The sequence below is a fragment of the Elgaria multicarinata genome, chromosome 7 (genome assembly GCF_023053635.1).
Source record: "Elgaria multicarinata webbii isolate HBS135686 ecotype San Diego chromosome 7, rElgMul1.1.pri, whole genome shotgun sequence".
Taxonomy (NCBI): domain Eukaryota; kingdom Metazoa; phylum Chordata; class Lepidosauria; order Squamata; family Anguidae; genus Elgaria; species Elgaria multicarinata.
In genome coordinates, this window is record NC_086177.1 from 36,073,823 (window position 1) to 36,100,000 (window position 26,178).

The 26,178-nt window shown below is 38.8% G+C and overlaps 1 protein-coding gene across 8 annotated transcripts in view; it reads left to right on the forward strand.

Annotated features, from left to right (window-relative positions):
- The window catches only part of ATXN1 (ataxin 1), a 259,174-nt gene that overhangs the window by 139,537 nt on the left and 93,459 nt on the right, over nucleotides 1-26,178 (forward strand). For all 8 annotated transcript variants that reach the window (XM_063130390.1, XM_063130392.1, XM_063130391.1 and 5 more), the window contains one exon: nucleotides 26,073-26,169. The gene's annotated coding sequence lies outside the window, so the exon portion shown is untranslated. The remainder of the gene's footprint in view (nucleotides 1-26,072; nucleotides 26,170-26,178) is intronic.

Below are 26,178 nucleotides of genomic sequence, written 5' to 3' on the forward strand. Positions count from 1 at the left end.
GGTCTAGGCAAGAAGCTGGTGGGCCAGAGGGGTGGGTGGGACATGGGTAAGAGGATGGTGGGCCAGACAGGGAAATCGCAGTAGCTCGAGGTTCCCATACCTGTTATTAGTGGTTAATAGAGAAGAGTTGAAACTGGTACCTCTTAACTGAGGCCCTTTCTACCCCTAAGGATTATCCCAGGAAAATGGAGGGATTGTCTCTGCCTGCTCCTGGGATCCCCTGTGTGTCATTTGCATGCACAGGGATGATCCCGGGATAAATGGCTGGTGTAGACATGCCCTGAATTTTATTACTAACTTTGTAACTGAGGCCTACTCTGGCAGCCTGCCAACTGCAAGTTAACCTGTTAGTGTTGCTACCAAAAAAGCAGTTGTGAATCTTATTGGTTCACAGTTAATCCTGTCTGTTTATACACTTGATAGGAGAATCAAAAAGGTCAGCTTGCAATGAGCCAGTTAATGAACACTCTGTTAACTCGTAAGTATAGGTCATAGTGGACTAGCAGCTAACAGTGTGTAAAAAGGTCAGAAGGTTCTGGCTAGAATGTATAAAAAGACTATCCCAACACTTGGACCAGTTTGGTCAATTCAGGCAGAAAAGGAGAAAACAGCTGAATCTAGAGAAGAGGCTGAAATCACTAAAACTTGAAGCTGTGAGAGCTAGCAAGGAGTGGAAGACTTCCGAAGCAACTCACCAGGAAAGCATTTGGCCAAAGTGACAGTAGAAACAGTTTGGCCCAGGAAACAATTAATACTCAAGGAGGCCATTGAGTGAACTCCTTCTTTGTTGTGTCCTGGTCATGAAGAGGAAAGACTCATCTCGAGAAGCTAGGAGTCTACTCTGAGACACTTTTGTAGGGTGACCATATTTTGGAAACCAAAAAGGAGGACAACATGGTCGCCCCCAAGGGGGCGTGCCCACCCGAACATAGCCTTGGTCACATGTCTGATTTTACAGCACACATTTAAGACAAATCTGTTCTACATAACATCTTAATGTTAAAATCACTGAAATAAAGAACAAGTGAGAGATTCAATGTATCTGAAATTAACTTCACTCACTCCTACTTTTGTAGGTTTTGCTGTACTTGGAAGCTTTTGCTATACTCTGTGTGTTACATTCTCCCCTTCCCTCAAATATCTTTTCTGACTGTATCTTCACTCATTGCAACCTGCTGTTGTTGTTAACAGGGTTTGCTACTGGTTCCAGATCTGTTTCAAATTTGGTATGGCTAAAGCTCTACCTAAAAGCTATCATGGTGCCAACTTTCAGCTCTTTATCTTTAAAAATGACAGTTTAAAAATAATTTTAAAACCTCACTTTTTACAAAATTCCTAAAAAATCAATGGATGAACGGATCTGTTTCAAAATTGGTGTGGCTAAAGCGCTACCTAAATAACTATCATGGTACAAAGTTTCATCTCTTTAACTTTAAAAATGATGATTTTAAAAATAATAATTTTAAAACCTCAATTTTTAAAAAATTCCTAAAAAATCAATGGATGAACAGATCTGTTTCAAATTTGGTATGGCTAAAGCGCTACCTAAATAACTATCATGGTACAAAGTTTCATCTCTTTATCTTTAAAAATGACGATTTAAAAAATAATAATTTTAAAACCTCAATTTTTAAAAAATTCCTAAAAAATCAATGGATGAACGGATCTGTTTCAAATTTGGTATGACTAAAGCCCTTCCTAAGAGCTACCATTGTGCAAAGTTTCATGTCTTTATCTTAAAAAATGAAGGAGTTATAAGCATTTTTGTTTAATTCCCATTAGAGCTGGTCTTTGAAAAAAATCCGGATTTCCCCTCCCCCACCCGGATTTGCCATCAAAAACCCGGACAAATCCGGTCATATGGTCACCCTAACTTTTGTCCAATTCTGCATCCTTCCATTGAGTTCCTGACCAGAGGGAGAACTTTAGGACTAGACTTGCAAGTCATTCTGGGAAAGCGAACTGGGTTAGAGATAGGGAAATAGGCAATTGGCAATTGGGTTTAACAGGGCAGTAAATCAGGATAAGGAAATAGGTGCTTCCTTAAAGAGACAGTACCTTTAAATGCAAGTTTAAAGCATATTGCTAAACATCTGAAGTGAACATCTTTCAGTGTAAATAAGATTTTTAAATAAAAAATGTATATTTGTTTTAACTTCTAAATAAATATTCTTGTCTGCTTATCCCATGCCTAAAGCCTAGAATCCTGCTACTGAGTATGCTAAGGTCATACAGTTTTATTAAGTATTCAGCAGTGGCGGGGAAAATTAATGGATAAGGAATGGAGGTATATTTTTTAATATATTGACAATTCAGGCAACAGAAAAGTGGGGTTTGAAACCACATCTGGTAGTCAAAGAGGTGTGCTAATAAAAAGGTACAAGATCCCAATCCTTCACAGTTTAGTGACAGTGTTGATGGGATTTAAGAAGCCGTGTCTCAAACATTACACAGTGCCCCATGGTAAAGTAGGGAATTGCAGAAACTCAAGATGTAGATTTGCGTATGACCATAAGGAACAACAGAAACTAAAACTAAGGCAAGCTTTGGATCACCTTTTGTGCCCCGTGAAAAGGTCAAAGACTGCAAACAGAAAGCCAAGGAGCGGCCACAAAGACAGGCAATAGTAGTCCATTCATGACTGCTAGCCATAATCACAGCATGAAATAACTCAGGATTTCAGTCTCCAGACATGATTGTGCAGTTACATTTTCTCGGGACAATATGCTGCTCTGAAGAGGGGCAATGCTTGAACCTCTCAAATCTGTGTTTTGTTTTGTTTTGTTGCTTGCCATATCAATGAATAACTTTCAATGTAGGGTCGGCTGCAGTAAAGTATTATTGTAGATAAGCCTTAAGCATATGTAGAAAGTTAATAATCTTGCTTGCTACACCCATATTTTATAATCCACTTTGAGAAATTTTGAGGAGTGGGGTAAAACTATCTATGATAAATACTTAATACTGTAAGATTATCAGTTTGCTGAATTACATTGGTCAAATAAGCATGGCCTTTCTTCTAGGCCCATGATGAGAAGTCAACCATCTAATCCTAATATATATTTGTCTATGCAGAAAAGCAATCAACACTTCCTCATAATCTTTTTAAGCAGGGCATGACTGATTTTAAGCTTACTCTGTATTTTCTGAATAACCTCTCTAAACAATTGATGTTTGTTCTGCATTAAACGTTCTGACAGTGTAGTATTAATTGGTATATTTCACTATCTTTTATGTTCTTGTCAAAATAACTTCAAGCAGTGTTGAAGTTTGTGCAAATCTGCGTCTACCATTATGTATTAACCTTTATTACTGCTTAACTTTGAAGCTATAAGCATAAAAACATTAGCCTAACCCAGCAGAGCAGTTCTTAACATTTCATCTAGTCCAGAATCCTGTTTCTCGCAGCAGCCAAACAGATGCCTCTGGGAAGCCCAAAAGTTGGACATGTATTCAACAGCTGTTTGTCCCTCAAGATGGCATCCTTTTGAGCCATTTTGAGCCTCTATTTAGAATATTTAAATCTAACATTGAGGTTAATATTGGGACTATACTTGAGTCCTAAAGTAACATTGTACTTATTATGATCTTTAGGACCTTCATTCATTTCTTATTTGTCATCAAGAAAAAAAGTTACTTTTCTATTTGTACTTATGACACAATGTGTATAAGATTGACAAAATAAGTTCAAACAAGTGCTGGGAAGACTGGCAAGAAAGCCAATCTTGTCCGTATATAGAGGAGCTGTTGGTTGATGCAAATGTTTTGGGATGTCATAGCACATGTTGTATTTGATACGGTGGGGTAGAATGTTGTCAGCTCTCCACTGCTTTGCATTCTTCATTACATCAAGTATAGCATATTAAAGAAAGATGTGAGCTTAGTATTGTGCTTACTTACTATGTGTAGAATTACACTTGCAAAGCACTGAAAGGATTCTACCATTTTTAGTGCAGAGTGACTAGACCTGGAAAATATGATTAAGCTTTCTCACGTCATCTGACTCCCATGATAGTGGGATTAGAAGCGGTACTATTAATTTATTGGCTACTAGAATTGGATATTTTATACCAATTACCCACATGAATAATTATGACATGTTAATTTAATTGCAATGAGAAATAATGTAGTAGTTAACTCTGTGATACTACTTTTGTATTTAGTTTCTAATAGTTACAATAAAACAAAACAAAAAATCAGTCAGATCCTTACTGAGTAATTCTTGTGGACTTCACTGGTAATACTTACTGAGGACTGTAAGCTCAGTTTCTCCTTTTCAAGTGAAGTCATTCAGTTTTGGTTCTGTAACATACATCATTCTCTAGCTGTGCAGAGTTAGAAATTAGCAACTAGAGGTCTCAGCACCAACTCTGCCTCCATAAAGAGTTTTACTCCCACCTGGCCCCATTACAAATCTAGAGGCAGGAGAGAAGCGTGGTGACAGAACTTGCTTGCAGACCTTTTTGATAATGTGCAGGACTCCATCCTCCTCCTCAAAATTTACTGGAGTACTATTTGCTGGCCAAGAGTACAGACAAAAGCATAATAGTGGGTGAGTACTAATGTTAAAAGAGATTTTAAAACCAAGGCAGAAAAATTTGTTTAATACAAGTTCTTCCAGGCTTGCTTGTCATTTTGGGCTATTGTAAACTGATGGTGTAATATACTTTATAGTTACACATAAATGCAAGTTGTGACTGGATGAAGGTTTTTCTTTGTTTTAACTATTATTTCAAATTCAAAGTTATAGAAATAATTATTCAACCTGTATCAGACTGCATGATCCAGTAGTTTAATTCAGAACTAATACCAAACCAAGGTTTGGTGCATGGGGGCCCTTGGGAGTTTGTGCGTTCTCTCTTTCTCTTTCTTTCCTTCTTGCATGTAGGTTCACTCCTCCATTTTCAAGTTTCATTTACCATAGTTTTGCCTTGATGTCCACATTGGCAAACTATAATTTGGACTAATATCCAAATCACAATTTGGAGACCCGTGTCAAACTATAGGTTCAAATTGTGGTTCAGAGACAAAGTATATCTATTTACTTTGAACATACTGGGGCTGTTCAGGCAACACGCGAACCCACACTCAGTGGTTGAGGGTGGATCATGCAGGCTGGCTTGTTAGCCACCCTGAACAACCTAACAACAAATGGATTCTCAAAGTGGCTTGTTCGAGAAAAATATGCCACGCTGAATGATTAACAAGCTACCCTGTGGATGTTGAGACAACGTGCTAATTCACAGTTCAAGAAACAACCCACTGTTCAACAACCCACACTTAACCACTGAGTGTTGGTTAGTGTGTTGTCTGAACAGTCTCAGTGGCAAGTTAAATCTTAAGAGTGGAAGAAGGATTCTACATACAAGACGGGAGAGAGTGCATGAGCTTGCAGGGAGCACTCCTGATGTCAACTTATGGTTTGACATTATGCCTGAATTAAACCACTATGATTAGAAGCATCTATTTCTGAGAATATCATTATTTTGAATTATGGCTCACTTCTGACAGTGAGTAGCCTTCATTCACTGGAAGTCTGTATTTTTGACATCAGAAAATTTCCTAATTAAGCAACTTTTGGACATGTAGCATAAGTCCTTATGATTATTTAATTTCAGCTTGTGGCTCAGAGTTTTGGAAAATGTCATTGCTGAATCAGTGATATGTTGTTGTACAGACAACGTTGAGTAACCATGATTTAAATCAATATTCAAAGTAAGGTTCCAATTTTAAATTGGAAGATTTTAAGGCTGCTATGCTCTGGGAGTAAGTGCCATTGAAGCCAGTGTTCCAAGTTAACATCCATAGGGTATGGTTGTATGTGAACCTAAGTTCCATATTCTTTCTCTCTCTCCCCCCCCCCCCAAATTTGCATGAGTGGATATTATGTATTTGTGTTCTTGGCTTTTCCAATTATCTGTGTGTTGCCAGTTGGTTAAACCAGAGGTGCATCCCCCTTTTCCTTTCTAATATAATTAGTTTTGATTGCTTATATGTGGTAACAACTTTACATCTATTTCTGTCTGCATAATGACTCTTGTAATTTAAGTTGTCTTCATTAGCAAAGATGTTTCTTTTCCCTGTTGTCTCCGCATTCTTATCCTGTTAATAAAGAAGTGTAGAGGAAGTTGAGTTTTGGAAAGGGTGTCCAAGGGAGGTGACCTCCCATCATGGTAACAATATAATAGTTTAACTGCACATTCTTATGCATGTTTATTTCAAAGTAAGTCTTACTATGTTTAATGGGGCTTTTTATAATGGAGTGCTGTAAACAGTAGGGGTTCCCCAAGGTTCTATATTGGGACAGATGCAATTTAACCACCTCATAAATTATTTGGAGTTAGCGATGAGCGGTGAAGTGGCCAAGTTTGCTGTTGATCCCAAACTACTAGGATGGTGAAGACATAAACTGAGTGAATAGCATTCAAATGGCAAGTGAGGTTGAGTGTATATAAGTATAAAGTGATAAACATTAAAGTAAAAACACACACACAACATCTAACCTCACATATATAGAGACCGGTCTGAACTGAAGCAGAAAAGACATCTTTGGGTTTCAGTTCAGTTAGAATCTTCAACTCATTGTGTAGCAAGATGATAAAAAGCAAATTTCATTATAGGAAGCACCTGTGTGAAAACTATGGAAGGTAAGATGTTGGACTATATGGACCTTTGGTCTGATCCAGCATAGCGTTTTCTTACATTTGTATGTTACTATTTCTCGGCCTAACTACAAGAGCTCAATTCAGATGTCATAGCAGTAAATCACCAAAATATGGTTTGGCAATCAGGAATGGTGGTTTGTTTCCTTTCCTGGATTGCTGTAGCTATCATTTCCCTTGATTGCTGAATTGAGTAAACTATAGTTGGCACCAACCAGGTATTGCCTACAGACCATGTTTTGGAAACTCATTTCAAACTGTATTGTGGAGGCAATTGAGCAGGATCTACCCTTAAAGGTGGCCTAAAAATAACACAAATAAATGATTAAAATAATTCCTGCTTAATGCTAACCATCATTTGCCCACTCTGAATGTTGTGGCAAACAGTGGTTAGATCAAACGAGGAATGCTGGAGGAAATCTATGTAAGAGGAATGGGAAGCATGTGAGCCCATGTTGGGCTCCTGAGTACCTTAACATCTTAACTGGGCCAGCATTTTTCCGGGCATAAAACAGGAAAACCCAGTGTATGCCTTCCAGACTCCTTGGAGAGTTAAAATATAATTATAGCAATATCAATATGATAGATTACATGACAGGATCTTTTGAAGCTATCCTTTCTATAGTTGACTAATTCAGCATTTGAGAAGCTCCTACACATTCCTGTTTTCTAATGGTATGACTGGGGCATGCTGGGAATTGTAGGCCTACATGCATAGTATCATGCCTTAAAGGGGATTCAATGGTCATATTTTGTCCAAAACAATATGTACTGCTCTGCTGTAGTGTACTTGTACTTCCGCAATAATGATGGGTATGTGATCATGAGATTATTGTGCATGCGCTAATCCTGGGCAGAGAACCAAAATTGCAGACTGATATTCAGTTCTAATGTAGCTTTTATGTCCCAGTGAATATAACTAGGGTTAGAGTGCAAGAGGAGAAGCTGCTCATAGGGTCTGTTTGGACAAACCCACTTCATGGTTTATGAACCAGGGAGTATTACATTTAAACTGGCCTATTGCTTTGGAGCTGTTCACTGACGATAGGAATCTTTAAATAAAATAATACTAGGGATATGCCTACAAAATGCTATTCCTCTGAATTACCAGATTTTGTGATTCTGGGTTACTTGTTTCTATTCACAGAGTAGCACAAATATATTAGATATCCGTTACTCTGCATTGGATTTCTGCTTATCCATACTCCTGGCACAGTTTCCCATTCCTTTGTGTTTTTTCTTTTCCCAGTAAGTCAAGAAAATGTCTGCATTGAAATATCCAGTGCAACATTTTTTAAAAACTATGTTTTTGTGCATATTTGGAATATTTTTTGGGGGGGGAAACAGTAACTCCAGATTCAAAGTCCAGTTTCATAATGCTCTGATGTGTAATTCTTACGATTTGCTTGTAAGGTAGGGAAATATTATTATTCCCACATTGCAAATGAGATAAGATTGAGAGGCAGTGTTTTGCTTGTCAAGAATGAGTTCATGACTGAGGTGACATTTTTAATTTCTCAGCTTGCATTCTTAACCACTACAGTACACTAGCTGTAGAAGAGTTGATAGTATTATTTTCAAATGAATGTAGGATGTAGAAGTATCGGAATGCTCTAAGAGCACCATTTCTTACTATGAGTGGAAGCTGGAAAGAGCAATATACAATAATGACTCTGTGTATGTGTGACTTTCCACGCAACTAGAACAATAGACATACTACAGACAGGCTGCTTAGTGAGTCAGTGTCCAAAACACAGCAAGGGTTTACCATGTGTAGCTATGATTCATTTTGTTCCTCTACTGAATTGACTAATGGAAAATTAGCTCTGTTTCTTAAGAATCTTTGGACCTCTTGGCTGTGCTAAATGTGCAGTTAGCATTCTCAGGCTCATTGCAGGTCAACTTTTTAAAAGCAGGATCACAAAAATTATGTAAACTGTTTTATGTGAAAGTAAAACCCAATTTTAAAATTATGAGTTTGCTATAACAACAAATCCTTGGTTTATTATTGCAAAGAGGAAAATGAACTGCAGTATTTCTTTTGATACCCGGCCAATTGACTTTACTGTTACACATAATAATAATAATAATAATAATAATAATAATAATAATAATAATTATAATAATAATTCTTACCCACCTCTCCATCTGGATCAAGGCGGGGAACAACAACAAGTTTAAAATACATAAAACTGAATTAAAACATAGTATACATTATTAAAACATCCTAAAAACATCCTAACATCCTAAACAGGTTATAATAAGGATTTCTTGCCTGCTAACTCTTTGGTGCTTGTTCATAGGAATGCCTCGTGTTGGAAATAGTCCAAACACTAGCTGGGGAAATGGGTATTAAAATGGCAAATGTGGTTCAGTGTGAGCAAATAAAAATGATGCATGCTGGAGCAAAAAACTCAAACTGTGTATATATGTCGATGGGGTCTGAGCTGGCAGCGTGACTGACCAGGAAAGGGATCTTGGAGTTGTGGAGAATAGCTCAATGATAACTTCAACCTAGTGTGCAGCTGCTATGAAAATGGCAATTTCCATGTTGGGAATCATTAGGAAAGAAATTGAAAATAAAAAGGCTAATATATAGTGCAACCACACTTGTGTATAGTACTGTATATAGTTCTGGCCACTTCATCATAAAAAGGATATTGCCAAGCTGGAAAAGGTGCACATAACAAAGGTCAACCAAAATTATCAAAGGGCTGGGAAAACTCCCCTGTGAGGAAAGGTTACAACGTTTAGGGCTTTTCAACTTAGAAAAAAAGTCAAGTACCTAGGGACATGATAAAAGTGTATTTATGCATTGGGTGGAGAAAGTAGATAGGGAGAATATTTTCTTCCCTTTTCATAATGCTAGTCACCCAATGGGTCACCCAATGAAATTAAATGGTGGGAGGTAGTACTTCTTCACATACACATAAACTGTGGAGTTTGCTTCCGCAATGTAGTGTTGGCCGCCACTGCTCAAATTTCTTCTTGTGGTTGTGCTTGATTTAGGTGTTAGGGACAGAGGTTGATAGGAACAGGCTCTCTATAAATGGGAGCTCCCTTACTTCATCTTCCTCCAGTATTGTTTGACACTTCCAACCCATTCCTGGAATTCATTGTTAATCTTTTTTTTTTTTCTTCCTTTCTCTCTTCCGACTGTCATCTTGTATATTTAATGGAGACTGAAAACTTCTGGGTATGCACCACTCCGTCCTACTAAAATAGCCACTGGCACACTGTTGAGTCTGCATAAAAGTTAAACAGTAGTAGCAATAGGAGGAGAAATACTATAGAAAGATAATGCAAAAGTGGGATTAAAGAACTCCTCTTTAATCCTTCTCCGCCCCCCATCTCCCCTTGCAATGAGAAGCCATCTCAACAAGAATATGATTGTGCAACATTAAAGTTAAGCAGGAAGTGTGAAATCAATTATGTTTCCTTACTAGTTTATATGGCTAACAAGAACACTGACGAATCACAGCGGGATAAGGAAATACCGTCAGAGTATCTGAAAATTATAGTAAAATTTACAAGAAAGGCTGTGGCATTATCCATCCTAATCTGAAAATATTCTGAGTGCCTGATGGAATATAAGTGAGATCCAGACTGTGAGGCTCCACTATTACTTGTCTTTGATTTGTTTTAATATGCTTGCTATTTACTTTAAGAAGAGAGAGGAAGAAAGGGATATCATTTTTAGTTTACAAAAAAAAATATGCATTTTTCTCATAAATGTCTAGTTATAAAGTAATTTGAACTAAATTTCTGTACAAATCATTTCCAAGAGATTGGCTGTCAAGTGTTTTGTAAAACCCAATGAGACTGTGTGGAGTAGGATTTTTTTTTCCTGCTCTTGAAGTGTGGTTGGAGATGTCAGTTTTTAAACAGTGCTTTGAGAAGTAGTTAGCTTTTAAAGTGCACCAATTCACAGCACTCACAGAATGATTTTGAAGTGTAAAATCTTGGGAAGAAAGTTGACAGATTCCCTATAGTTAAGTGAGACAGGCACATACCACTCCGATGCCGCTTCCCTATCCAACAGGTTTTGCACAGCTGGCATGAGTGAGAAACTTATAAGAGAATGGATTTTGTCTTGATGGATTTACTTGTTAAGCTAACGTAATTGTATCACCCTATATGAGGTGACAAGGTTGGAAATGCAAGAAGTCTTGACTCTTTCAGAGTAATGTTTCTGAAAAGATTTGTAGGAATATTTAAAATGACAAGAAATATAAGCTTACTGTTTATACCAAGAATGCTGCACTTGTAAGAGAAAAATGTCTTCGTTTTTTTCACAAGGCCTGTTTTGTTAGGAAACCACTCCCTTCTGCTTGTGCTGTTCAGACTGGCTGCTAATTGCCTCCTGGTTGATGACATTTTCCATGCATTGCCACATTGTGTCCAGGATTGTTACAATTTAATGCTGTTAATTGTTTGCAGAGTCTTGGCTTGCAACTCGTGCCAACAATGGCAGAGTGGTAAGTGAAGAGCTCTCTGAATTTAGAAAGCCTTTATTGTTTTCTAATTAAAAATGCCTGAAATCTCTGTATCTGAGTATTTTATGTTATTGCCTTCTCGGGAATGCTAACAGCACTTTTGTCATGAGAAAATAGCCTCTGCTAATCTCATTGTATTGCAGTCGTAAAATAATAAGAACGGTGATTCTAACAAAAAGCTCTAGTCAGTTGGATCAAGCTCTCTTCTTCATGCAGACTGTGTTTAGTGCTGGTTGGACTTCTTGATTTTAAGAGGTAGGCATTGCCATATCTCCACCGTCTGTCTGATTTTATGATTAGGATTACCACTGCCAGTAGATTGTTATGCGAGTAGAAATTTCTGAGGTTACCTGAACCAGCTAGTCCAGAACAGAACTGCTGAATTACTGACAAGATTACATTTCACCGGTTCTAAAATGGCTTCATTGGTTGGGAATCTACTTCTGGCACCAATTTAAAATGCCTGCATGTTAAAGCCCTGTATGACTTGTGCCCTGGGAATTTCAAGGACTGCCTTCTCCCACATGAGGCTGCCCATTTGGTAAGAACATAATGAGGTGCCTTTGGCAAACAAGGCCTTTTCTTTCATGGTGCCCCACCTTTGGAGTACCCTCCTCGTGTTGCCAAGTCATGTCATCTTGGCACTGGACCCAATCCCTTTTTTATTTTTCAAGGCCTTTTAAAATATGGGACGTATCCCACGGTGACCAGCTGCGCACAGCCAATCCTGTTGATTCTGTCGCACAAGCGGCCCCCACCGCTCGCACAGTATCAGTTTAGCACTTCTGGGGCAACCCAAAACGATTGGAAACATTCATTTCTGGAAGGGGCTAGGTCGGTGGAGCTTGCATATGGAAGCTCCCCACCAATCTGCCCCTTTCAGAAACGAGTGCTTCAGGGCTTGCCTCCAGAAGCACTAAAACAGCATGGTGCAAGCAGTAGGGACCACTTGAACAGTGGAATTGGCGGGGCTGGCTGCACACGAAACAAAAGCAGTGGTTCTTGAGTGTGGATGGGCAGGATTGGATGCTACCCTACGTTTTAAGCTGTTTTTTATCTGTTCTAATTTTTCGTGTTTTCCTGCTCTGCTGATTTTATTTTCAGTATTTATTGGGGAGAGCACTTTGAGGATTTTATCAAAAATCAGTATATGAATAACATCAATAAATCAAATTCCCCTTGAATCCGCATCTGGAGGAAAGGCAAGTTGTGGCTCTTCTGCACAAGATGCAAATAATACTGCTTAACCCCACAGGCACCATTGGGTCCACATGTGAATCCCTGTAATATGTTATGCAGTGCATTAGCTAGAGACTCGTTTTAAATTTGAAGATTTGAAGGCCTGGCTGGAAGTGAATCTGTATTTGCATATAGTTCCTGATATGCTGGTTTGATCACCTGTGAATGGATGTGGTTTTGAACAAGGTTATTGAAAATGAAGCATTCTGTCTATCTGCAGGGCATGGTCCTTCCCTGCATCAAAGATAGTAGTGGTGAGGAATTAGATGTAGGAAATTGCTGTATTGTGGTTATTCAGAATTCAGTTGTTTCTGTTGCCATCTTAAAGATGCAAAGAACTTAAATAGTAATTTCAATATATGTGGAAAAAAACATTCATTTTTTAAAAAATGTCTAGAATATTCTTCCTGACATGTCAGCTAGTATTTAGCAGGGGGGTTATTGGGTGAGTGTTTTAACATTTGGTTGTCTATCTTAAGTAGCACAACCCATTGGTAGACACAAGTGAGTCTGTTGATTGTGTCTTCTTGCTCTTAACCTCATTTTGTGGACTGAAGCAAGGGTGCTACTAGCATAAACCAAAGAAAATGTCCCTTGTGCTTCCTGCTTCATTCTGTATTAATGTACTGATTCAGTAGCTCAACATCTTAGATTTAAAGTAATGAATCTTGGCAACTTGCGCTCACTGACAGTTGCTCAAAAATCACTAGTATCTAGTTATTTGTGACAATAACATACAAAAGTAGAAGCTAACTTACTAGAATCCCAAAAATACTATTTTGCTTTTGCAAATACTTCATGTAACATTTCCTTGTTCATGAACTTACACAATAAAACAAAATGTCATTGGCTTGGAACCTAAAATTAATTCACTTTTCATGGAAAAAAAGTTTTCCTTCCCTGTGAAGCTGCCTGTGGACCCCCCAAAATCCACTCTTGTGAGGTAATTTGGAATGGGGCACCTGAAACTGCTTGGGGAAGGAGTGAACAGATGTCTTTCCTTCTGTAAACTTCCTTAAGTTAACTGACCTTAGGTCAGTTTCCTTACTGTGTAATAATTCATGGTGCTTTCACACATACATTCACACATGCACCGTGTTTTGCATGAAACACTACTGTTTCTAATAAGGGTGAGTGGGTGAAGGAGAGATGGTAAAAAACTGTGCATTTAGCTAGTCCCTTAAAATACTTAATAGTTTTACTGGAATAGACAACAGCAACTTGGGAGGGAATAGCACTATGCACAGCTGGCATAGTTAATACTGAGAACTGCATATGTGATCACGGCACAAGAGGTAATTTCAGACAGGATAGAAATTCAAAGGGGTGAAAAAGGTCAAGTCAGCAGGTTAGTAGAGACTTGGGGATAGGGAGGAAGAGTTGTAAGCCTTAAGTTGCTGTTTTCTATTCCAGTTAAACTATTAAGTATTTGAAGACATTAGTTAAATATTTTAAGATTGTTTAACTTAAGGCAATTCATGAAAGAAAAGTTTTCTCTTCCCTCCTATGCATTCCACATTAACTCTTCAGTGAGGCTTTGGGGTAGGAGCACAAGTGGCTTCAAGAGGAAGGAAAAGTTTCTTACCATGAACTTTATCTCAGGTTCCAAGGAACAAGGAACTTTTACACAGAGTATCTGGCAAAAGCGAAATAGTATTCTCAGGATTCTAGTAACAAAGGGCTTATCTACACCAAGCAGGATATAGTACTATGTAAGTGAATGGCATGAAAGTGGTATATAAAAGGTAGGAGCAACATTACTGCTTTATTGAAGAGCACTGTGGGATCTACACTACTACTTTATGGTGGTACTGAAGTGCACTAACAACTTTCGGAGACCGTGACACATCTACACCAAGCAGAATATAACACTATGAAAGTGGTATGAAAGTGGTATGTGTTATGTGTCAAGGGCCCCAACAGTTGTCAGTGCACTTCAGTACCACTATAAAGCAGTAGTGTAGATCCTGCCTTTTATATACCGCTTCCATACCACTTTCATAGTGGAATATCCTGCTTGGTGTAGATGAGCCCTTAGTTTCTAGTTTTGTGGGTTATCTTGACAAATTATACAAATTCCTGTATAATTTTGTGAACCGCCCAGAGAGCTCCGGCTATTGGGCAGTATAGAAATGTAATAAATAAATAAATAAATAAGTAAATAATTTAAATACCTTTTGATCCTGTTCTGATGACATGCTAATTCATGGTAGTTAAGCATTTCTAGCTAAACATTATGGCTTAGCATGTTGTGTGAACCATTCCTAACCATGGCGGCTACACAAACATGATTTAAACACGCTAACTAACCATTTGCTGCAAAAGTGTTAGCGGCCTAACCACGGCTTAGCATGCTGTCTTAACAGGCCCATTGTGTAAGAACAGAATTTGGCATGGAGGTACTACACTGTTATCCAAAGTTTCATTCCACTACCATCACCATCTGAAAACCTGAAGCATAATAGCTCCAACTGTGCTCTGAGAAATAAAAGAGTATGTGGGATCTTGGAGACCTTTCCTTCCTCCTCTTTCCCATACCCTGCTTAGTGAAAATGGGCCGCTATTTCTGCATTTTCTTCTTCTTTTAAAGAATCACAGCCTAACAGAAGCTGTCAGTAGGGAAGAGGTCTAGAATGGGCTCTCAAACAGAAGTTGGGCCCCAGGAATTCTCCCTTTGTTTCTCATATGCTCTGGTTCTATCCCTACAGTTTCCCCGCATATGAAAGTTCAAACACATTAGAAATAGATAGAGCAGATTTTCACAGACTTTTGAAACAAGTATTTAAAAATAAAATGGATATTGCCAGAGACCCCAGGGTGCCAACTTTTCTAAATGCAAGTTTTAAGACCATACTTTTTTTTTTTTTGGACATAAGGAAAAGTGAAAGATGAGAGCATTTTTATACTGAATATAGAAAGCAAATGAGAGTAGAGCTCTATTCATTCTACTTCTGTGAAAAATCAACATGCAAGAAAACAGAACAGGGACTGGAACACTAGATCCACCTCAGTCATCCTCCATGAGTTGGGGGGGAGGATACATTCTGAAGTGGGGAGCCTTTTTTTACTTATGTAGGTTTGCCACACAATGTAGAAGTCTGATTTTACAGGAATCTACATCGTGCGGAGAGCCAACAAGAGTAGAGAAGGCTTCTGATTTGGAAGTTATCCATCCAACTTGTGGAGTGTGAGATGGGCTTGAGCCCAGGGGCGTACACTTCTCAAATTTTCGGGGGGGGGTGCATGGGGCTAAACTTGGCAAAGTGGGGCTAGGTTTATTTGTTTACATTATGTATATATTTCTATTTCTGGAAACCATCCTTCATGAACAATGAATCCTAGAGTGTTTAAAGCCACATATTAAAATAACAAGTACTCAACAGAAATATTACATAATAGTTATAATAGTTTACCCTCTACCCCACCATCCATAGTCCTGTCCAATATACCAGTGTTCTTCAAACTTTTTTCCCCTATGACCCAGTGTAATAATATCACATACCTTCAAACCCCTATTCCTGTGCTTAGTCTGAAAATGTCTGACATATAATAATAATAATAATAATAATAATAATAATAATTTATTTGTTATCTGCCTTTCCCTCTGGATCGAGGCGGGGTACAACACAAATACAAACACAATAAAATACATATAACTAATTAAAACATTTAAAACGAATACATTATTAAAAGTAGCAAATTATTAAAAAGGCATCTTAAAATTCAACTGGGTAGGCCTGCCAGAAGAGATCAGTCTTTATGGCTTTCTTAAATTCTGGAAGACTGTTAAGTTGACGAATCAAGCCATTCCACAAATTGGGAGTGGCAGAAGAAAAGGTCCTCTGGGTAATAGTTGTCAGCCTTGTTTTTGTTGGCTGGAGTAAATTCTTCCCAGAGGACCTGAATGTGCAGGGCGCATTGTACGGGAGAAGGCAATTCCGTAGGTGGCCTGGACCAAAACCATGTAGGGCTTTAAAGGTGATAACCAACACTTTATACTTCGCCCGGAAACTAATTGGCAGCCAGTGAAGAGATTTTAAAACTGGTGTAATGTGGTCACCCCTAGGTGTACCGGTGACCAGCCTGGCTGCCATATTTTGAACTAGTTGAAGTTTCTGGACTAGGCACACAGGTAGCCCTATGTAGAGTGCATTGCAGAAGTCGAGCCTTGAAGTTACCAGTGTGTACGCTACCGTCTTTAGTGTAATATGCTTTTGACTCATTAGTCAACATTATACTTTGAATGTTTTTAATTTTTGTAAACCGCCCAGAGAGCTCCGGCTATTGGGCGGTATAGAAATGTAATAAATAAATAAATAAATCATGTACCGTATTAATTTAAGGAGATTCTTTATAATTAAGTAAGTCCCAGTGAGCTCTCTGCAGATTACTTCTAAGTAAACATAGGGTGACCATATTTTGGAAACCAAAAAGGAGGGCAACATGGTCGGCCCCCAAGGGGGCATGCTCACCAACATGTCCGGCCCCAGGGGGTGTGTACAGCACCAAGGCGGTGTGCCAACTGAACATAGCCTTGGCCACATGTCTGATTTTACAGCACACAATTAAGAAAAACCTGTTCTACATAACATCTTAATGTTAAAATCACTGAAATAAAGAACAAGTGAGACACTTAATGTATCTGAAATTAACTTCACTCACTCCTACTTTTGTACCTTTTGCTGTACTTTGAAGCTTTTGCTATACTCTGTGTGATACATTCTCTCCTTCCCTCAAATATATGTTCTGACTGTATCCTCACTCGTTGCAAGCTGTTGCTGCTGTTAATGGGGCTTGTTGCCAGCCAGCTGCCTGGCTGGCTTTTTTAATTTTTAAGTTTCATTTTTTAAAAAACTTGTGTATGATTGTCATAAGTTGCTTTACATTAGGGTGGGTGTTGTGGGTGGTGGACACTACTTTGCCCATTCACACTTCTCACTGCTCAAGGTGTGAGACCCCAAAGAGGAGGTTTGACAGCCTGAGTTTGAAGGATACGCCTGCAGCGGTTTTTTAAAACAATAATTTTAAAACCTTGAACTTTTTTAAAAAATCCTAAAAATAAACAGATGAATGGATCTGCTTCAAACTTGGCATGGCTAAAGCCTTCCTTAAGAGCTATCAAGGTGTCAACTTTCAGCTCTTTACCTTTAAAAATGACATTTAAAAAATAATAATTATGAAACCTCAAACATTTTTAAAAATCCTAAAACTCAACAGATAAACAAATCTACTTCGAACTTGGCATGGCTAAAGTCCTCTTTAAGAGCAACCATGGTGCCAAGTTTCATCTCCTTATCTTTAAAATTAATGGGTTGTTTTGTTTTGTTTTTTTGGTTTTTTTAAATAAATCATTTTAAAACATCACATTTTTTTAAAAAAATCCCCCAAATCAACAGGTAAATGGAACTGCTTCAAATTTGACATGACTAAAACCCTACTTAAGAGCTATCATAGTGCCAAGTTTCATCTCTTTATCTTTAAAAATGACAGTTTTTAAAAATAATAATTTTAAAACCTCAATTTTTTTAAAAAAAATCCTAAAAATCAACTGATGAATGGAACTGATTCAAATTCAGCATGGCTAAAGCCTTGCCTAAGAGCTATCATTGTACCAAGTTTAATCTCTCTATCTCTAGTTATATAAGCATTTTTGTTCATTCCCATTAAAGTAGAGCTACCCTTTGGCTGGGGAGGATGGGAAAAATTCAGATTTTTCTTCAAATTTCGTAACAACCCCGCCCCCCGGATTTGTTATCAAAAATCCTGACAAATCTGGGTTTTTCCTGTCATATGGTCACCCTAGAAACATGCATAAGTATTTAATAGTAGCTGGATCGTGCCATTGTGTGTAATATATTTTGTTCAGACATATTTAAAGGAAACACCGCTCTTCCCCCACCTCACACACTGTAATTCCTAAATGGGCAACGTTTTGTACCACAAGGCCTGAGGGGATAGAAGGAAATGAATCTGAGGAAGGCTGAACCTGACACCAAAGGAGAGTGGCTTTTGTCTTGCAAAGAGATCTGCTTGGCAGCTGAGGAGGATGCAAGGCTTGCTTGGAGGTAATTTAGTCTGACCTCCCAAAACATAACAATACAGACAGCTGGAGACTGACTGAGGAATCTGCCAGCCAGGCTGTGAGCTTACTGGTGTTACCTGGTTGGGCATTGCCCCCTCTGGTAAATCCCAGTGGGGGCTTGAGCCCTTCCCCCCTCCCCGGTAGTTTATACCCCTGCTTGAGCTAGCTTGCTCATCGAAATTCTCTCCCCTCATATGTTGATTTTTCACAGTAGAATACCTGATTAGTAGTGCAATCCTATGCATATTTAGACATGGCTGGCTGGGTCATGCTGGGAGTTGTAGGACTTTTTCCTGATTGTTGCGCCCTAAATGTATTTTCAAAGTGTTCTTGATATCACATTCTTTTACCACACAAGCCCTTCCCCCAGTTTTCAGACAAATCGTAATAAGTGAAAGGTTTGCTCAATAGATTCTTGTTTGTGCTTGGCTTGATTTCAGTGGGACTGTACCAGCGCTATAAATTGCATCTTTGGCATAGTAAATAAATCCAATATATTTCCCTGCTTTTAACAAGCAAATTACTCGGGGGATAGTGATTTAAAGGTTCCTTTCCGCAGATAACATATTAAGGCTGAAACTACACATTACTTGGGATTTCGTTTCTCCCCTGTGTGTGTTTTTAAAGCAATAACTGTCTGGCTGTGCTATGAGTTGAGTTGGAGCAGAATATGGGGGCTGGAGAGAGGCTGCTTAATTCTTTTTTCTCTGATCTCCTTTGACTCAAAAATTATTCTCCTCAAGCTGCTTTTTTACCCATGTATTTGAGCCTAAATATCAGCAGATCCTGGGATCCCCACGGCAATCTTCCTCAGGTATTATCAGTACAAGGGAGTAAGTATACTTTACGTCCATTTTTTGAGAAAACAAACTAACTCAATTAAAAATGGTACTTTTTAGTACTGTTCGCCATGGCTTTGTAAGACACAGGCACCATTGACTAGTAATCCTCTGTATTACTTAGACTGTACTTGCCTTCAACAGGGAATTCAGTAGTTTCAACACCGAACATCATTAATCAGGGATAGCACCTGGCAATAAATCCAAAGATTACCTGTTGAAGCGCTAGAGGGAAACACGTTTTGATGTGGGTTAGTTAATGAGATGCGAAAACCAGCTGTGTGTCTTATTACATCTTTTTTCACTATGAATCTAGTATTTAAATTCAAGACATTGACTGTTGGGAAGAGTGCTCAGCAGAAAATACTCTACACAGAGTAATCGTTGTTCTGTTCATGTTGTTGCATGTAGTAAATCAGCAACAAGTTCTTAACTTTGTCATATACACTTTGCTTTGAAGTTGAGCTAAAATACTTGCTTCACCTTATACTGCTTCGTGTATGGACTATTTCAGCCAGGGTGAAAGCATGATTACTCTTCATTATATCACATTCTCTATTTCCATTGTATCCTGTTAAACATATATATTTAAGTCATTATATTTTCTGTAAAGCCTGTATGTATGTACATTGTATGTAGCAAAAATAATCAGGAGTTATTAAAATGCTCAGAAGCTGCAGCTTGTGCAGAAATGTGGCAGCCAGATTAATAACAAGGACCAGGAGGTTCGAACATTTAAGACCAACTCTGGCCCGTTTGCATTGGCTGCCTGTATGTTTCTGAGCCCAATTCAAGGTGCTGGTTTTAACCTATAAAGCCTTACATGGCTTGGGACCACAATACCTGATGGAATGCTTCTTCCGACATGACCTACCTGTACGCTACACTCAACATCTAAGGTCCTCCGAAGGAAACTCGGAGGATGGCGACAAGGGAGAGGGCCTTCTCAAGTTGCTGAGAGTTCAAAGAGAGTTCTAAGTTGTTTTTAATGTATATTGTCTTTGTATGTTGTCTGGTTTTATCCTTTTATGGTTTTGAATTTTGTCTGGTTTTATCCTTTTATGGTTTTGAATTTTGTATATCTATTTTTAATGTTTAATGTTTTAATCTTTGTAAACCACCCAGAGAGCTTTGGCTATGGGGCAGTATACAGATGATGATGATGATGATGATGATAATAATAATAATAATAAAAATGATAATAATTTTCTTTTTTCAAAAGCTTTTAGAACTTGATTTTAATCTTACTTTTATACTGTTAGTTTTATTGTCCCCTGTGCCTGTTTGGTGCATTCCCTTCCCTTTCTTATTGTTTTATTACAATTTTATTAGAATGTAAGCCTATGTGGCAGGGTCTTGCTATTTTATTGTTTTACTATGTACAGCACCATGTATATTGATGGTGCTATATAGATGAAGGTGATGAAATTAACCATTGATTTCCAATTCTACATGATTCAATAGGATTTGCTTCCAAAGACATGTGCTTGGGACTGGGAAGCAAAGGGCAGTATCCAAGTCAACATGAGTGTTAATGTAAATTATGTTGTGCTAGTGTAAGGGACTAATAGCGCAATACCAACCATTAACTAGTGCGGTGGGTTTTCTGGGGAATCGCCTCACACTAGCTGATAAAATTGGTGTTGTACTAGAGGTCTCTTACACTAGCGCAAGGTAATTTATATTAGTACTCATGTCGACTTGGATACTGCCCGCAGTTGTACTTTAGCTTTCTGCATTTGAAATCTCTTGGTTACAACTGTATTTTATTTTTAAAAGAAGTAAATAATGTGCTCTAAGCACTTTTTACTGCTGTCTAACAAGATACCCTACAAATATACGATGCATCATTCTGTGAGATGTTTGATTCTCAATTTTCAGGCATCAAGCCTAATATCACATAGCCAATATTAGGCTGCCCCTTTGTTCAAGGCTTAGAGATGGGAAGAATTGAGAATTTGGGGGTTCAGAGTGTTGAGATGCAACACGAAGATCTCTGAAGCAGGGAAAGGATGGTCTGTAGCCTTGCACGATAACTGGATAATATGAACATCCTCCCCTCTACAGAGTTCTTAAAGGAGGGTGGGTTAGTTTGCTCTGAGTGATCCTATCTGCACAATGTGAAAGATTGTTAAGTCTGCCCCTTCCAGTCTTTTGCAACAAGAGGGGGCCTCTCTCTTCTTCTGACCTTCTCCAAACACTGAGACAAAAGAAGACCCACAACATAGACCCTCAGTGTTGTTGTTGTTTTAGAAAGCTGGAAGCAGTAAGTAACTCAGTTTTCTGTCCCCCTGTCATATTTTGAGAGGGCCCACTTTAAGGCACCTGGCCTCAAGGGCACTTGAGAACCCGGAGCTGGCATTGCCTTGCATCGTGAACTCCGAACCTTGTGGTGCAGATGCAGACTTGGGAAATATACTGGTGGCATGGGGAAAGTAGGATGAGAGTTTTCCGTCAGCACACAAGGTTCAAAACAGAGGGGAATGTTTCCTTCACACACATCTATGGCTTGGGGCAGAAGGGATGATGTTGCAAGGGTGAGAGATGAAACCGAGGCACGCCTGCTTGCAACATAACTGGCCTTGGCTAGCTGTATTCTTCTGTCCTTGCATCGTTCTCCGTGCTCCTTTGAGCCTGGTGGCTTTGCTGTGCACTTGGGGAGCCTTCTCTGTAGTCATAGCAGCCTAATAACATGATGTTGCAGGTCGGATACTGGCGTCAGGCCACTGGTTGACCGTCTTTGAAAGCAAACTATCAATACTGTTGACGTCAGAGTGCAAAGTCTTGCTTTTCTTAACTTTTTATTTTGTAGAATTAGCCCTTTAAAATTCATTTTTGTTGCATATTTAGGCAAAATAAGAGGTCTTTTAAAAAGATTATATTTCTAAAACAAAGAAACACCCCTGGGAATGAGCACATTATGGAACTGAACTGACAGCTCCTATTATCTAGCCTGGCATAATGTCTGCATATATATATATATATATTTAAAGCACTAAATACTGTGAGTAGGAGGATGCAAAAATGGGCTATTTTTAATTCAAATTTTAGAATCCTTTCCATATTGGACTTTTATTATTATTATTACAGCTGATGGTGTCAACAAAGCAGTTGGCCACAGCACTGAAGGAATCACTTATTTAACCTATAGTCTTGTACAGAGGCTTCATAGCTCCCATTTAAGTGAATGGGATTTAAGAAGCCCATTTGTATACTGCATTAGGATACAATCCTGTTGCCCTTTCCACTTTCCCCTCCATCTCTCATTCATGCTAATTGAGTTTTCTTCTTCTGATATCCTCTTCATGTCCTACCCGTATGGGACATTTCTCTCCGCTTCACCCTAACGTGAGGCAGTGAGGGACCTCCATCTCGAGAAATGGACTTGCTGAGACACAGCACAGTTGGCATAGCAGCAGCCCATTGAGCAAGCCTTTTGGGGGAGCACTTCCTCACACAGTACATAGTTAAACTATGGAATTCACTTCCACAAGATGCAGTGATGGCCACCAATTTGAATGGCTTTGGACCAATTAATGGAGAAAAAGGCTATGAGTGGTTACTAGTCCTGATGGCTCCATGCTACTTCCAGCTGGGAGTAGGAGAAAGTCTTAACTCGGAGCCAAAAGGATGATAATGGTGGCACCAGGTGGGTTTCACTAGGGAGAGAGTTCCATAATTGGGAAGCCACCCCTGAAAAGGCCCTTTCCCTTGTTGCTATCTTCTGAACCTCTCTCAGAGGAGGCACCTGCAGGAGGGTGAAGTGTACAGCTGGTTCGTATGAGGAGTACTAGCAGTGCTAAGAGCTGAACAAACCTCTGGCCAGATTGCACCATGGAGTCAACAGTACATAAATCCATGGTCTGGGTACTCAGCCTGTGTGTATCCAATGCAGAGTGGGAGGCTCTGTATTTTAGCTAGATGGGTGTTTCTACCTGTCTGCAGAAGCTTTGGAAAGGGGTGGGGAGAGGCTGGGGATGGCTAGGGATCCTCACAATCTCAGTCTCCTCCCCTTCCTGCCCACAAGCACGCCCCCTTTCACCCTTCTAAGAGGTCATTTTTGCTGTAGAGACAGCTGGCATAGTTTTATCCATGCTGGCTGCAAGGTGGCAGTTTGCTCAGTGTCCTGACTCCAAGGTCTGAGCGCTGTCTCTGACCTCAGATCCAGAAATCTGAAATATCCTAATATATGGACATAATATATGTCCCCGAGATGCTGTTAGATTGCTCGCTAAGTGAATGCAACTTACGGTTGAATTGTAGCTCCTATACTGTATATCATGGACTTTCAACAGTAATTGGAGTTATACTGCAAAAATGGTTGCAGTCTTTAGGACAAACGTTAAAAAAATCAGGGCAAGTTTTGTAATTGATATCAATGGGATGTGTGGTAAATCTTGATCATTTACCCAAACCTGGTGCAGCTTAGGCATTAATGGTGAAAAATGTTTTGGAATGGTTGGAATAGAAATGGCTGATTCACAAATATGTTAATTATGTTATTGAAGACAAGCCAGCAAACTCCTTACTTCCATCCCATGTTGTTTTATAAACCTGTTGAAAGCTGTATAAAATGACACATAACATGCACATTAAGTAAATGAATGTAATTCACTTGAACAAAGAAACCTAGCTTCATCTCATCCTTGTCTCAGTGGAACATGACTGAACCTGTTCCAGGCTTATTTCATGGGACAATGAAGAGGAAGTGAACTAATGTTTAAAAATGAATGAAGGATCAGAGATGGAAAAATATGAAAAATGAAATGGAAACTTTGTGGCAGGCATTTATAACAGTGTTTTTTTTTAAGTGTAGTTGAATTGTGAATTAAAACAACCAAATTACAGAGTACCTCACAGCAAGACTGATCTCAAGACTGATCTCTTCCGGCAGGCCTATCCAGTAGAATTTTAGGATACTTTTAGGATGCTTTTCGGATGTTTTTTAACAGTGTATACTATGTTTTTAATTAGTATTTTATGTATTTTATGCTTGCTCTTGTTCCCCGCATTGATCCAATCGGAGAGGCGGGTAAGAAAAATATTATTACTATTAGGAGGCATTGTACAAATACCAAGAGAGTGCAGCTATGTCATGCACAATTACCTGAATTGATTTCGGTCCCACTGACTATGATCCCCACATCTGTTCAGTTCGACAGCATGTCAGTTTGTTTTAGGAATATATGTTTTATAGGTAACCAGAAAGTCTATTCTTCTATGCTAAAAATGCTCCAAATAACTAAAAGCCAAATTCTGAAATGAGGCATAGGTATGGAACATTTGCATAAACTTACTGAATTTATATAATTTATTTTGAGGCTGAATAGAAAATGTTCAGTTTTCCCATTAGTATTTATACTTTTCTGCATGCTTCCATCATATGTCTGTGCATAATGTACATGCAGGGGGAAATAATAATCTGTGGGTGAAATTCTAGTTTGGCACTTGGAACTGCGTGTCTTTCATGTTCCCCACACCCACTAGCAATAGCTCCTGAACCTGAGATTATGTGTCTTAAATATATGTGAAGCAACACAACAAAAATAGGCATTGGTTGGTCTATGAAAAAGCAAGCAAATCAGGGTCACGTCTCAGACCATATAGAAGAATGCCCTTTACAGAAAACACTCCATAGTAGGGAATGAAGCTGGGAATCTGTTTGTGAACATATTGAATGCTCTTTAACTGCAGTTGCACTTTATACTGTGTGTGTGTTTTCTTAGTGGGTGGGGCTGGATGATAGCCAAGTGGAAATTTTCACAGCACTGCAAAATGGTACAGTACACTTATTGCTTTAAATTGTACAGTGCCATGCAGACTTGTGACGTATTCCAAATAACAGCTCTTACATTGCACAGGTTTATGTGTGGGTGGACCTTTAAGGCCTGTGTACTTAGCAAAGAACAGCTATAGTGAGAGTATAAAGCCCTGTCCTTTTGGGTTCCTTTGCTGTATTACTTCAGCTATTGGGCAGTATAAAAATGCAATTAATGAATTAATTAATTAATGTACATGTGATTACTACACATGTGATAGATAACACAGAAATCTAAGAGGTTCTTTTAGAAATTGCAAATGAATATCCACATCAGTCCAGTTGACATGTAAACAATAACTCAGATTTTTAAAAACAGGTCCTTGTTCCTAATCCGCATGTTACAGCAAACAACCCAGGGACAGAGCATCTCTCAGTTGCTTACACTAGCATACTTCTGCATTCACAGTAACCCAGAATTTAAAAAAATTCTGGGTTATTGCGATGTCCAAACTCGACCATCAGGGCCAGCGTTAAGGGTAGGCGTGGTCGGGCACCTGCCAAGGCCCACACCTCAGCAAGGTGCCTAGACTTCCTCTTCAACATTGCTACCTGCTTGTTCACCTGCCTCTTGCTCTGGTCTGGACAACGTTGATGATGAAAAAGAGTATGACTAGAAATATTAGAGTATGACTAGAAATGGTGGTGAGAATGGAGACTCACTGAGAGAGGGAGGCCTTAAGCCTGTTTTGCCCACGTGCTCCAAAAATCTGATGCTGGTGCTGTAGGTCATTATCTTGTTTTATCTCTGCTGAGCCATAACCAATAATTAAATTGAGGAGCAGGACTCCAAGAACATTTTGGAGTGGTATCTCCAGCCACAATTTCATTTGGTCCATTAAGCTTATGGAAATGTATTTAAAAGTTTTTTGTTTAAATATAATGTGGTATTTCTCACTGTTTTAAAAGTTTTTTTCTTGTAATTTTATTTGAAAGAGAGCACCACTGAAGGCCTGTGAGCAGTCCACCAACATCTGCAATTTCTTCAGGGTGAGGGATAATCTGGGACACCCAACAGACAGCAGTGAATGTTGTGAGTAAA